This window comes from Rhinolophus sinicus, linkage group LG04, assembly GCF_036562045.2.
Source record: "Rhinolophus sinicus isolate RSC01 linkage group LG04, ASM3656204v1, whole genome shotgun sequence".
Classification (NCBI taxonomy): domain Eukaryota; kingdom Metazoa; phylum Chordata; class Mammalia; order Chiroptera; family Rhinolophidae; genus Rhinolophus; species Rhinolophus sinicus.
Window position 1 is genome coordinate 83,329,768 of NC_133754.1, and position 12,414 is coordinate 83,342,181.

The following is a 12,414-nucleotide window of genomic DNA, read 5'->3' on the forward strand; positions in this document are numbered from 1 at the left end:
CACTCAGCCAAGTCAAATCTGGTCTCATTGATTCTACATTGAGACTTTTCCATCTAGTTTTACCTGATGTCTCAGACCAAGATGTGGCTTAATCCTCTGAAATTTTGGCATTTGCAGCCTATCCTTTCCTCTACTAAATTCATCCCCTCCGAGTAATGTCTTCTTACCCATTGTACTATCTGCAGTTATACTCTCTTAGTCTGCCCTTGTCTCCGTTATTGTACAAGACAGCAATGATATTTATTTAAACTTCCCAACAAACTAGAATGAACTTGCAAAATAAGCACAAGCCATTGCTTGTTCAATCAAGCAGAGTAGAATCAAGCAAAAAATACATGGGAATGCTCAAAATCATTCTCTTTCATGTATCTGTATCTAACCTGTCTAGAACCATTGTAGGTGGTACGTTAGAGGAGAGGATACGGTTGTGAAAGAGAGACTCTGGAAATATAAATATTCCTTATGCTGCGGGTGTTGCACAAGTTACACCGATCTGGGATCAACTGTCTGCCTATTCTGACTACGGACAGATATTCCTCTGAAGGAATCAAAATGAATGGAAGACAGCTGTCAAAAGTATAACACTACAGTTTGGGACAGTTGTCCATCCAAACTAGATTAAAACCCTACATAAAAATGTAAGAAGGAAGTCTGAGTTAGAGAGCAGAGAAACAGTTTACTAAGTGTACTTCAAATAGTCATAATAATTCTGTATTTTTAAAAGATTGTTAGTTATAAGACCTTGGCTTACAGCAATGGCAGACAAACATATATTTTCCACTTGTCCCACTGAGGACAACTAGAAAAGGTGAATCATGATATGTAAAATCACAGACTAAGAAGGCAAGTCCCAAGGAAAGTCCAAAGACTAGCCAGGCACTTTTTTTTTTTTGGTGGTGGTTGTGGGGTGGGAGAATGCTACACTTTCCCTAAAAGGATTTGCCTGAATAAATGTAGTGACTGAAATACTGAGAAGCCATGGAGAGCTTCTGGTAATCTCGTAAGGCTGGCGGGGGGAAAAATTGGAGTTCAGATGCTGTCAAGGAAAAATGATCTAATAATGGAGAGCTTCTGGTAATCTCGTAAGGCTGGCGGGGGAGAAAATTGGAGTTCAGATGCTGCCAAGGAAAAATGATCTAATAATGGGTTCCTTTCAGGAAGAACTATCTGGGTTTACACCTTAAGACTAAGAAAGAAACAGAAACAGACTGAGGCTCAGCTTCAAATGAATTCATTCAACGATTGGAGTAAGGTGATCTTCCCTACCCTAACTTTTCAAAAGCAAAAGTAAATTATCTCTGGAGGAAGATAACATTAAATTGTCAGGTTGCAAAGCAATCAAGGGAATTCCAAAGAGTAAGGAGCCCCTCTATGAAGAGAGAAAACACATTAATGGTTTCACCTTTGACAGGGCATGGGAGAAAGAGGTGACTGCCATAAAAGAAGAAAAAAGAATCAGATAAAATTGTAATTAATTCCTTAAGGCCAATGTGAGCTAGAGCATCAGTCTAGAAGCGGAGGTCCAGGCAAGCTAGGTTTGCACTCACTTGTAAGATGTTCTCCACAGGCCTTAACTGGGTACTGAGGAGGAGAAAGGGAGGGGGGACAGAGGCAATTAGCCTCAGTGGCTCAGACATGTAGGAAGCAATTGGCTGCTGATAGTTGACAGGCATGAAACACTATACTTCCCTGAATCATTCTCTCATATGAAGCAATATCCCTACTTGGGGGGAGGAAACAAACAGCCTCATTCCCCGGGAAAATGGAGAGGAGTAAAAGAGAACCACATCTGCCTCTAGAGAGGGGCAGAAAACTCTCCTTCCTGACCCTAGGAATTAGGCAAAGATCCACTACCTCTGGGAGAAGGGAAGAAACAAAAGCTGTCTGCCCCTACGGGGTGGGCAGGAACATCTTAGGCTCCCACCCTGTACCAAAACACAGCACAGATCTGCCACTGTTTGAGGAGGTGCAAAAAATTCTCTCCTACACACCGCCACAGATACAAAGCAGAGTTTGGCTGCCACAGAGGGCGGCTGGGGAGAGGGAGACACAAATCCCCTCCAAGAACCAGCTTCCCCCAATCTGTGAGATAAAAACTGCAGTATAATCATACATTGGGATACTATGCAACAATTAACATGAGCTATATATACAAAATGATGAATCCGATAATGGAATTATGACTGAAAGTCAAATATAAAAAAGATATATATCAGATGATTCCATTTATAGAAAGTTAAAAACAAGCAAAATTAATCTACGCTATTAAAAGTAATGAGAGAATTTTCTTTGGGGAGAAGGAAGTAGTGACAGGAAGGTGCCATGAGGGGGATTTCTAGGAAGCTGATAAGACTTCCTTTATGCTAATTATGCTAATAAGCAAATTTAGCTGCTACAAAACACTAAATTGCACATTTCTGTGGTCAGCATATAATCTAAATAAAAAGAAATTATTATACGCTAAGAATATATAGCAGTGCTTTCTAATACTAACAAAATTAGAGGTGAAAAATCCAAAATGAATTTGTGTGTGTGTGTGTGTAAAATAATTGGATTGTATTTCCTAATTTCACTTGTATACTTTTATCTTTTTATGTTCCCCTTAGAGTTTCCAGACCCACTTACCACCCCCAGCCATCATATTTCAGAAGGCATTAACTTAAGTCTTTCTCTGAGATATAGCACTAATACTTTAATCTACAAATATTTTTAGAAGCAATGTCAGAGACAAGCAGATGAGGAAGGTGAACACAAAGATTAAAATCTTATAGTAAGAAATGAGCAAAAACTGAAGTCTACCAAACAAGCGGAAGGGCACTGAGACGGACTAGATAAAGGACATGTGTTTAGGGGTCCAAAGGACACCAACATGGAATTTACTGACTGCCATTATCACCAACAGCAGATGCCTGTTAATGCCACATCCATAGTAGATCCTCTCACTCCTTAATTCCCACTATTCCACAGGGAATGGGCATACGAGCAGATCTCCACAAGCCTATTCCTAGATACCTGACAAGATCTGAACAGACAAATAGTTCCCATCCCGGCACTTCACACTTTGACCAGACCTTCCAAAGTATTAGATAGCTACATCCTAAAAAGAAATTGAAAGCTCATCCTTGAACAATAAATCCATACAGCTGATAACAATCTCCAGTTATCAGTGATTCTAATCACTAAAACAAAGTGACAAAGTAGACAGTATATTCCTCTTTAGCTTACGTCACATACTATTTGTAATGTGAAATTGCAAACAAAATAGTTGAAAATGAAGTATTCTTACTGGAGTCAGAATATATCCAAAGTGAAAATTCAATGAAGACTAAAACTGAAAAACAGTACCTGAAATTTATATCTTAATGAGTGAGTTTATTAGCAGGTTGGATACAGCAGAAGTCAGTATTACTACTGTGGAATATAAATAAATAGTACATACAAAAACTAATGCATAGAGAAAAAAGAGAGTGAAATAAAATAGAACAGAGCATAAAAAATAGACTATGCTGAAAAGTTAGACAGATATAGTGGGAGTCTAAAAAGGAGAGGAAATATAGTAGAATCAGTATTCAAAAAGATAGTGAGAAATTTCCAAAATTGATTTAAAAGAGTGAAGTTCCTAAAGCTCAACAAATCCAAGCAGGATAACTTGCACATCACAGTAAGATGCTGAAAATTATAGACAAAGAAAAAAAATTTTAATGGCCACAATATAGTCTTAGACGGGTCTTGAGATTATTATGCTAAGCGAAATAAGTCAGGCAGAAAAACTCGAGAACCATATGATTTGGTTCTCGTGGGATATAAAACTGAAAGCAACAAAGGAACAAGACAAACAAATAAAGAAACAAAAACTCATAGACACAGACAATAGTTTATTGGTTACCAGACGGTAAAGGGGGAGGCAGGTAGTAGATGAGGGTAAAGGGATCAAAAATATGGTGATGAAAGGAGAACTGACTCTGGGTGGTGAACACACTATGTGATATATAGATGATGTAATACAGAATTATATACCTGAAATCTATGTAACTTTACTAACCATTGTCAGCCCAATAAACTTTAATTAAAAAATAAATAAATAAAAGAATAATGGGAAATCAAAAGACAATGGAATGACATTTTTAAAGTTATGAAAAATAACTACACACCTAGAATTCTACACTCAGTGAAAATAAAACTGAAGACAAAAATAATGCCGTTTTCATACAATAACAACTAGAGAAATTGTGTTGGTCTGAACTAGAAAAAATTACTAGAGGGAGCTCTTTAGGCAGAAGGAAAATGATCTTAGACAGAAACATGAAAACATTAGAGATAATGAATATCATAGAAAGGAGAAATAAGTGGTGAAATATAACTAGATATTAACTATACAAAACAATGATTATAATGGTATAGTTTAAAATATTTTTAGCATTAAATTATATGAAAGCAATGTAAAAGGTGAGATCAAGATAAATGGAGTTAGTATCAATGAAAAGGTAAAAGTAATCATTTGTTTTAACTGTAATGAGGCAGTTACATGATAGAATCTCTAGGGTAACTAAAAAAGAATAAATAAACATTATTAACAAGTTAATCACAGGAAAATGCAATTAATAAAAAACTTGTAAACAAGAAAACCAAAGCTTGATTGTATATGTAAATCAAATTATAACAGTTATACATTAAATAAGTAGATTACAATTAAAAGTATAATTGGCAGACTTAAACTCAACCATATACTCTTTGCAAGAGTCACACTTTAATATAAGGTTACAAAATGGTTGAAAAGCCAAATAACAGAAAATTATATAATACATAGTTATTAAACAAAAGAGAGCTATTATATAAATAATAGAACAAATTTTAAGACAAGAAATACTACTAAATAGACAGAGTGACATTACTTAAGGATAAAATGGTGACTCAATTGAATGATACGAAAGTCCTGTAATTGTTTCTACCCAAATGACATAACTTAAAAATATATAAAGCAAGACTGACAGAATTAAGGGAGAAACATACAAATCCATAATCATAATGGAAGACTTTAACATATCAGTAACTGATAGAATAAATAGAGAAAACTTCATAGGAGTATGAAAGATCTGAATCCAATTGACATATAGAATACTGTACCCAACAATGATAGAATTTGTACTCTTTCAAGTAAGCATGGAGTAATTACAAAAATAAACCATGTGCTAAGCTATACAAAAACCTCACCGATCTCCAAAACATTAGAATCATTCAGAGTATATTAATATTTTCTGGTCATCATGGAATTAAATCTGAGAGCAATAAGAGAAGAATAATTAGAAGATCCACAACTGTCTAGAAATTAAACAAAGCACTTCTAAATAATCCTTGGATCAAAGAAGAATTAAAAATGGAAATAAAATAATTAGCACTAAATGGCAAGCCACAAGAAATAGAAATATGTGGCTTACTGCTAAAGCAACGCTTACAGGTAGAGGACTACAGCCTTAATTATATTTTAGTTTTTAGAAAATAAAGGATGAAAATCAAAGATTAGGTTTCTATCTCAAAAAACTAGAAGAGGAAAGCAATAAAAAAAATGTGGAAAAAAGAAACACTTCTAAAAAAGAGTGGAAGGACTTATTTACGTTTATAAACATACAATAGAGAAAATCAACTAAACCAAATGTTGGTTCCTTTAGAGCAACTTTTAGAAGACCGACTAAGAAAAAATAGAAAAAGTACAAATATCAATATCAGGAATGAAAAAGACATCACTATAGAACATACTAACATTAAAAACAAAAGAGTAAAAATATTACAAACACATTTGCAATATAATAGACAACTTGGAAGAATGAACAAATTCCTCCAAAAAATGGTATGTTACCAAAGTTGACGCAAGAATGAGAAAATCTAAGTAACTTGAATATGAGTATGAGTCTACATTTATAACTTTTTCACAGATAATCTTCTAGCCCAGACACTTTCACTGGTGAATTTTTACAAATATTTAAAGAAGAAATTTTATATAAACTCTTTGAGGGTTTGGAAAAAACGGAGTAACTTATCAATTCCTCATATCCTGCCAAAACCTGAAAAAGACTTTACAATAAAGGAAATTACAGAGCAATCTCTCTCATAAATTAAATGTGAACATCCTAAACAAAAGAGTAGAGATATAATATGTTAATGTGTTTGAGGATTTAATATTGTAAAGATATAAATTCTCTCAAATTAATCTATAGATTCAACGCAATCACAATAAAAATCCCAGCATGTTTAATGTGTATGCATGTGTGTGTATGAAAATTGACAAGCCAATTCTAACATTCATATGGAAATGTAAATGCCCAAGAATAGTTAAGATAGTCATGAAGAAGAAGAAAGCTGATGATTTATACTCCTAGCTATCAATACCGACTACAAAGCTATAATAATTAAGACAGTGTAGTACAAATACAGGGATACAAAAACTGACTAATGGTACAGAATATGAGTCTAGAATAGATCTCTTTGTATACTGTTAACTGATTTGTGTTAAAGGTGATAATTCTGTAAGTTGGGGAAAGAATAGACCTTTCAATAATTGCTTGTGGGTCAACTGAATACCGTTATGGAAAAATAACCTCAATCTTACATAAAACAAAAAAGACACCAATAGCAGAGAGATTGGATATCGAAATATGTAAGGTAAAATATTAAAGCTTTAAAAAAACTGATGTGAATATCTTGTCTTTGGAGCAGAAAAAGATTTACTAAACAGGACACACATAAAAAAATGCAAACCACAAAGGGAAAAAATTCACATATTGGACTATATTAAAGTAACAAACTTCTTTTATCAAGACATCGTTAAAAAAGTGAAAAGCAAGAGACGGAATGGGAGAAAATATTTACAATACATGTGATTAAGCACACCCTGATTAAGACCCTGAAAGTAAGCAGTCCTTCTGTTCTAAACTATATATATATATATTTATATATATAAAAGATCCTCATGTAAATATATAGTAAGGCAAATTCAGATATTAATTTATTGTTTTACAACCCTATGAGCATTTAAGTAGAATCTTTTCTAAATGTTAAGTACTAATGAGGAAAATTCAGATTGGCATCTTATCTCACCACTGCCCTAAATTCTAGAAATCAGTGGTACAATAACTATGTTAAACTGAACTATTGTGATCTTGCTAGTCTATAAACAGCCAAAATATCAGTCATGTATGACGGAAATACAAACAGAATGACACCGTCATAAATACAAGGATTTAGAAGGCAATTCACCCATGTTATCTTCCTTAAAAATTACTTGAGTAAAAACTACAGGCTTTTGAAAAATTAATCAAAATGAACTTTAATATAAAAGTTCATGTAAAGTAATAAAAAGTTAGAATTTTATCCTTATATTTTAAAAAATTATCTCACTCAAATAATTGATTATGTGACATCTGTGTACAAATGCCACCTGTGGCTCCAATTTCAGGTTGCCTTTTTTACAAAGTCTAGCCTATTTAAAATGTTTAAATTTGTCTTCAGTTATGTTTGTCTAGTCACTGAAATCAAGTGAAAACAACCTCAACCTTGTCTCCTAATGTGGCAGCCCATATTGTATCATGAGAACTTTTGAAATCTTTCCAGTCAATCATAATGGGATTTTTTTTCTTCAATATACAAAGGTATAGGTCAAAGCTGGTCATTTTACAGTATTTCCCTAACAAGTTTTATAACCAAAGTTACAAGTCCTTCCTGAACATTTTAAGTAACCTCAAGTAAGAAAAAAAAAGGTTTCCTTCAAGTTTTGTTTCTCTACAGAGTAAATTCTTTGGGGGAATTTCTACAGTTCTCTTCAGGTATCCCTATCGAATTTCTTGCTCACAAATCTCCAAGGAATAGTCTCATCAACAGTGAGAGAATAATGTGGATGTGATTATCATAGAACACAGCATGGTTTTGGATATTGAAAAGAGCCAACCAACTCTTAGTTTAATATATGTTTCTGACACGAAAGAAAAGAAGGAGTCAACGCAAATGAGAAATCTCTCCCAATCTCCTAACACAATTTCTGGGATTAAAATACCCTCAATGAAATATCTGTTCTGAAGACACACTGGAAGCTACATAACCTTACTTTAATATTTTAATCTGCTAAATGGAATAGATATACAAAATATAAAATGAGATAATTTGGCAATTGCAAAAAGTAGAAATAATATTTTTATTACCTCTATGGCTGGGTAAACTGGTTATTCAGTAATCTGATAAACTGTTATCTTCCTTGCATATATCAGATTTCAAATAAATTCTGGACTATAGGAAAGAAATGGGAATCCTTCAAAATTGTTTGAATTTCACTGTAATCTTCATTATAGTTACACAACGTATTAAAATTAGGTAGTCTGGAGAATTTGCACATACTTTATTGATAGTGATAATCTAATCATTCATGTTGGATTTCTAGTTTCTATCAGGGAAAACAAACAAAAATAAAACTATTCCTACTCTTCTCTGAGTAATTTAAAATCTGCCACTGACTTACCTATGCCCTGGCCATGGGCAACAAGGTAGAGTCTACAGAAAACAATGAACAAAAATGCTCTACCCCTTATAGTCCCTCTACTAGGAGCAAAGGAATATAAAAACATTTTTTCCTAAGCTAAATTAATTTGTGGCTTTCTAATATATGGAGTATGATGTGACTAATGGGTAACAAATTTTTTAGTACACCAGTATTTAACTATTAAAAATAAAAAGAATGAAGAATTTTAAAACTTTTAAGTAAATATATTTAATGTTTTTTGTTGTTGTTTTTTCAGAGATACCTACAGCTCTTTAAGTATTTCTATTAATATAAACACAGGAAAATCAGATCAATATAAAGAATAAAATGCAACTACCCATTTTATATAGAGTAAGTTTGTAGAGTTCACTTAAGAAATATATGATTTTTCTTTCCATGTATGCCCTTTGAAATAGGCAATTGGTTCATTCTCATTTGAAAAATTTCCCAGGAACCATTAATGGAATGACCTAAAACTAGCATTGTAAGGTTAATCTCTAAACAATCCACTAACGCATGTTTCCCAAAATTTTGTTGAATTAACTGACAACTTTTCATAGTCACTTAATTACTATACTTCATTTTATATCATGGAACAGGAAAGATCGTCAAACCACTTGTCTCAGATCTTAGCCTTCACACAGGTTAGATATAACTATGCTCATTTTCTTGCACACTTAGGCCAGTGAGGCAGAATCTCAAAAGAATGTAAGACAGCACTTTTTCTATAAGGGCTGTAATCATTACAAACCCAGCATCAGCTCCCCTAAAGCAGAGCAGTGATAAGACAACACCCCAAAACAGGCTGTGATCAGTGATAATCACATGGAGATAATTCTCTCACTGTTGATGAGACTATTCCTTGGAGATTTGTGAGCAAGAAATTCGACAGGGATACCTGAAGAGAACTGTAGAAATTCCCCAAAGAATTTACTCTGTAGAGAAAGGAAAATTTTTCTTACTCGAGGTTACTTAAAATGTTCAAGAAGGAACTGTAACTTTGGTTATAAAAATTGGTAGAGAGATGAGTTTCTCTGAAGAATATTTCTGAAACGCTCAGACAACGAAAGATTCAGAAATGTAGTATTTCTCTTCAAACCCTTGTTAGACTCCCATAAATAAAAAACATACATATGGGAGTTACAAAAACAAGTGTGACTTATTTTTTATGTATGATCAAAGTTATCACTGAATTTTATTCAAATCAATTACTTTTAATTAGTATAATAAAAAAGTCAGATCAAATTTTTGCCCCTTTTAATAATTGCATGCAAAAAAAGTCTTTTTTGGGGGTGGGGGAAAGGAAAAGCCTATATTTTTTTATGACTTACTTAACATACACTATGTCTCTCGCATTCAATACCGTCTGTTTTCTGAAATGTCTCCTTTTTAATCACAGCTTTCTTGGTACAACCTGAATATTAAGACCATCTTCAAAGGGATGATAGATAGATAATCAATACAGAAGGGCCTGGCGGGCACAATAATAAGAATCACAATCTAGACTCCAGACAAACATATACTTAACCTTAAAAAATAAAAACAAACCAATGTTTCTCGTAATGGTCACAGTTTACACTCCAGTGGTAGTTGAGATTTATAAATGTTGGCAGCTTGTTGCACAGCGTAATAACCAGGTGTGTGACTCTGAAACTCAGGGGAGTCACCCACGATGCATCATCGTGTGCAACGCCCTGGAGGACGCATGAAGCCACAGTCTGCGATCCTCGCAGGGCTGTCCACGGCCCGCTCGCACAATGTCACACCGCTTCAAAGATCAGTCTCCCCAGACCGCGTCTGCCCCGGCATGTCCCCCGCCGCCCGCCGGCTCCTTACCTGGAGGAGGCGAGTGCAGCGCCGGACAGCAGAAGGTGCTGAAGCCGGTGCGGCGGCGGCGCGAGCTCTGCAGACGCGCGGACACGCCCCGCCCCGCCCTACTCCCTGCGCGCCGCGGGCTCCCGGGCGGCGCTGCCCGGCCGCGGGTTCCGAGGGGCAGGGAGGCGGGCTCCACACGCCAACGGCGGCGCCCTGCTCTCCTGGTTCCGCTTTTACATCCTCGTGTCGCCCACCCTGCTCGCTGATTGGAGCGTCAGGGGGAGAAACGGAAGTAACTCGTTATCCAGGAGACCGAGAGCGCTAGAGGTGGTTACCTAGCAACGGGAGGTCTGCGCGAAATCCCTGGTTCCCAGGCTTTGGGCGAGGTTTCAACGGCTTACCAATGAAGCTGAAAGTGGAGGAAAACAGTGAGCCACCAACGTTCTCACTAACTAACTAACGCGTTCCACATACCGAGTCTGCCCTTTCGAGGTAAATGAGAGAGTCAAATATACAATAAGTAAATCACCCCGTCTTCTTGAGGGGCCTGGAGGAGGGAAGTGAGCCTCCTTAAGAAGCAACGCTGCACTAGTCCACCTGGAATGTGAGTGCAGAATGCTGCCTCCTGCACTTGTTTATGGTCTCATTGGGCTCAAGTAGCTCTGCGGGAGACCCCTTTAGACCCGACTATTTGCCTGTCGTAGTGGAGTTGTATGTAGTTCATATACGGGCCTTCAAAGTGTGCAAAACTGACATTTTCCTTGTAAAATCTGGTTGAATGAAAACGCTTGGTACTGTCATTTCTATTTTCTTCATATCCCTGAAATATCTTCACTACCTAAGACCTTTATCAAACACACGGGAGAATATAAGCCTTCATATACTTGGAATAAAGTATATTTAATAACATTTATTGAGCTTTAATTATATGTCAGACTCAGAATAGTTAATGAATGGTCTAATCCAAGGAGGAAAATTCCCTGGACATAATGCCTACCCTCCTGTGCCACAGACTCCAAAGTATTTCCTGCTGATTGTTTCCTACAATGGCGCTTATTGTATTTTGCAAATTAAAGTTTACTTAAATGTTACGTTTCCACCTAGGCAATAAACTTGTTAAAATCTAGAGTCAGTTCTTACAACTATTCCATACAACTAACAAAGTGCCAGATGAATAGCAGACCTTCAGTAAATGTTGGATAGATGGATGGATGGATAAAATAATAAATTAGCACATAATCTACCAAAGAAAGTATAGAGGGCAACAACTAAATATAATTCAATGTGCGAAGTTCCTCATAGGGTTATATAAAAGTTCTGTGAGATGATTCCACATGAAAGAGGGAGAAATTTTTCTTCCAGTATATACAGAGAAACTTTCAATGAGTGATATTTAAACAGGAACTTATTAAATAAATACATTTCACCTGATGGAAAGGGGGATAGGGACATCCTATGCAGCAGGAACAACATGACTAAAAGCACAAAGTGGAGGAAATGCATGATTGATACAATTGATTTTGACTTGTTTACTTTCTCTGGAGGACGTGAGGATGGGTACTTGAAGATATGATGGGAAATAGAAATTGGCTAAAGATTAAAATAGGAAAATAAGAAACCAGATTGAGAAGGATATTGGACTCCCTATTTATGCTGTACTTTAACCTCTAAAACTAGGGCTTTTTCTTGAAGAAAGATATCTTGGAAATGTTGGAGGTACATAAGGAAGTGAAAAACATGATCGAGTAGGAGAAAAATGCAGTAGTTCATGCTGATTGCCTGAATTGGGACAATGAAAATAAGAATGATGAAGAGAGAAGATCACAAGAAACATAGCAAGGAAAATAGACTATCGTTTCCTTTTATGATTGATATTGCTAAGTACAGTGCTAAATAGTCGATAATAGACTTGAAGAGAAAAAGTGGTCAAAGATAAAATACCTAGCTTGATCCATCGATTGGGTAGAAAGTCTTTTATGTCTAATTGGCTAATAATTGCTCCAACTCTCCAGTTAAGAATCATAAAACCAAATGAAATGTTAGAAATTATTTGTTTATGCATTCACAATTTAAAA

General features: G+C 35.4%; 1 protein-coding gene across 7 annotated transcripts in view; it reads right to left on the bottom strand.

Moving 5' to 3' along the window:
• Positions 1–10,559, bottom strand: part of WDR17 (WD repeat domain 17) — an 88,962-nt gene extending 78,403 nt beyond the window's left edge. For 4 of the 7 annotated variants that reach the window (XM_074329895.1, XM_019749466.2, XM_019749462.2 and 1 more), the window contains exon 1: positions 10,361–10,558. The gene's annotated coding sequence lies outside the window, so the exon portion shown is untranslated. Of the gene's footprint in view, positions 1–10,360 lie in introns of all 7 variants that reach the window. The other 3 variants (XM_074329891.1, XM_074329894.1, XM_019749464.2) reach the window with 2 other exon arrangements.
• Positions 10,560–12,414: the final 1,855 nt, after the last annotated feature.